We start from the raw sequence: 3,257 nt of genomic DNA on the forward strand, positions 1-3,257 counted from the left end.
TTGCATTAATATTTTCTTTCTAATTCAATGTATGAGGGATATTTGTGAATTTTTCAATGTTTAATATGGATTTGATATGCAATATTTTACAAATATTATTAATAAAATAATTAAATGTATACATACAGGAAAATATTAAGGGGGCATATTTTAACATTTTAATGTGGATAAAATGAATTATGAATAAAATATTCAATGTCAACTATATATATATCTATATATCTATATATATATATATATATATATATATATATATATATATATATATATATATATATATATATATATATATATATATATATATATATATATATATATATATATATATATATATATATATATAATATTAACCCAAATCCATATCAACCTATTATATCAGCCTAATGTTACAATAGTTTCAACACTTTGTAATTTATAAAAATATTTGTGCATTTTTTTAAAGTCATTTCGCATGCAATTTCATATATAAAAGTTTGATATAAGTTCACCAATACATAATATATAATAATAATATTTCATAAAAATAAAAATCATGATGATAATCATCTAAGAATCATAAACATCATCTAAGATACACATTCGAATTCACTACCATCATTTAATTATATACATCTCTAGCACATCTAAATGCCATTAGCTAGCACACAAATCTAATAATCTAATAGGGCATCATCATCGTGATCACATCGAACAAAAAAAAAAACATTCTAACCTAACATCATCACCACACACATCCTCAAATTAATATAAATGTCATGTCAACTAACTACTATCACATACACATCTATCTGTAAGCACATTAAATGAACATATCTAACATGATCTAACAATATACACATCAACACCAACATATAAATTAAGTACATAAAAATGAACAAAAAAAATGCACCATATATATACAAACAAGTGAAATAAGTGCAATCAAATATCCGATAAAATAGACGTAGTGCTAGGCTAGTCTGTAATAGAAGATGATGGATGGTCAGATACCACATAATCAAAGTCTATCAAACTCAGTTGAGGTGGAGGAGGAGGTGTTTGGTCTACACGAGTATAATATGATGGATGGTAAACTATGTCTACGCCCTCAACGTTGCCTGGAAAACTCTAAGGTGGAGGAGGAGGTGGTTGTTCTGCTTTATCAGGAGAAACATGAGGCACATCCTCTAGCTCTCACATCTCCTCATCAGGCGGCAAAGGAGGTGTACTTCCAGATGGATTACTGAAACCTTGATGACCATGATCCAATGGGTTGGTACTACTAGAAGCATCATGATCACCACCCTCATCATCATTATCATGATCACCGCCCTCATCATCGTGATGATGATCATCACGATGATCATGATCATTACCCCCCTCATCTGATGTATCTTTCGTTGCATGATATTGGCTTGCATTCCTCATCGTTGTCAGTACCCTATGAGCTTTGATGATATGCCGAATAAGAGACATCATCTCCCATGGAAAATCCATGTACAAACCCATAAAACTAGGATCCGCGGTAATATCTTGAGCCCTCACAGGTCAGACTCCCTCATCAGCCAATATGTCGCAATAGTCCATTCGAACTCGCAGACAAGCCCTACAGCCCCAAATGCCTACGCCCCCTTGAGGATGTGCTTCACCCTCTTGGGCCTCACCCATCTCCTCATCTCCTCCGACATCTGTCGGGGGAGGATGCATGTCCGCATCGAATGTGCTGATGTCTACAAAATATATAGTACAAAAAAATAATTAGAAAATTTCATTAAAAATTTAATAAAACAAGTTAAAGAACGTGCTAGAATAAATTTTATTCTAACTCATTAAAACAAGAAAATGAAACTAGATTAATTCAAAGAAAGCACTAATATTACCTCTATAATCTGGAGGCTCAACTGCTGTGAAGAATATGTTGGGACACCCTCTCCAATCAATCCCTGTATATGAAAATTCCAACGTGACAAACACATGGTCATCTTCACTGCCTAGTAGTGCCAGTGCCTCGGGAGAAATCTTGGTCGGAAACTTTGAAAAGCCCCTCTTAGGCATTATCTTCCTCCACACGTGCATCCGAACCTCATTGATTATCCTAGGAGGGTGACGGTCAAATCTAGGCCTTGTCTCTAGAAACCTCTCAAAGAATAAAAATAAAAGCTCGAAAGTGAAAGGGAAGGTGTCCTTCCTATGTATCAATGCACAAAATCTATATAAAGCCATGCAAAAATGCCTCAAAAAAATGACAAACCATCTGATTCAACGTGGCATCTGAATCAAAGAATCAACATAATACAAAAGAGGGCAATTAATGTGCTTCCCATCACTACTATATTGTGAAATGGTCATGACTAATAACGATAGGCACCTAACCTTCTCTATAGCAAAAGAAGGAATCTTTAGCTATCCACCACAAACCTAAAAATTTGATGGATGGACTACATGAGGCCCGACACACCTTTGAGTGCATGTAAGATGACTCTCAACTGCAACACCATGAGGGACATCAGGGAACTGGGGAAAATCCTCCCCTCTCCTAGATAGGCCAATGATAAAGTATATGTCTTCCTTACTGGGCCTATACCATGATCATTGTAGGACAAACACAGAAAGTCTGCTCCTGAGCACTTCATCAGTGGATCAGATGTGCCAATAAAATAAAGTGCACCTTCAGGGATGTAGCCTCCCCATAGTACTTGAGGAGGTCTACATTCCTCAATAGTGCTCGGGTCACTGCAATTATAAGGTGAGGGTATAAATCCCTCTCCCTCTATTTGGCCTACAATGTTAGGACCATATTGTATGCATCTGCCTGCTACTCCTGCTCCCTTTGCGGACATCTCTGTTACATGCTTGACACATAAAATACGTTAGCCTCATATATTAAATACATTTTTTTTTATGAAATGAAACATGTATTTAGAAATATGGATACATAACTTTGAATTCAAAAAGAAAATCACTAGTGCGCATGAAACACAATCATGCACTGATGCTGGTGCACTTTCAACCATAACTGCACTGCTATCGGTGCACACATAGGAATGCCACATCGTTTTTGGTTCACAACTTTAACTTTTGATAGTGGTGTGACACACTTGTGCACTGGTGCGCACATATAGCCTTTTTGCACTGGTTCAAAATGTTCAGGTTATCGAACACACCAAGCTACAACTATATTTTTAAATATTATTTTTTCCGTGCATTTGATAAATATAAACAAACCCGTTGTGACACACCGATGTACAATCTTTCATATCTTTATCAGTGAGTTTTCA

The sequence above is a fragment of the Pinus tabuliformis genome, chromosome X (genome assembly GCF_031772625.1).
Source record: "Pinus tabuliformis cultivar Carrire ecotype Pingquan chromosome X, CPIR1, whole genome shotgun sequence".
Lineage (NCBI taxonomy): Eukaryota > Viridiplantae > Streptophyta > Pinopsida > Pinales > Pinaceae > Pinus > Pinus tabuliformis.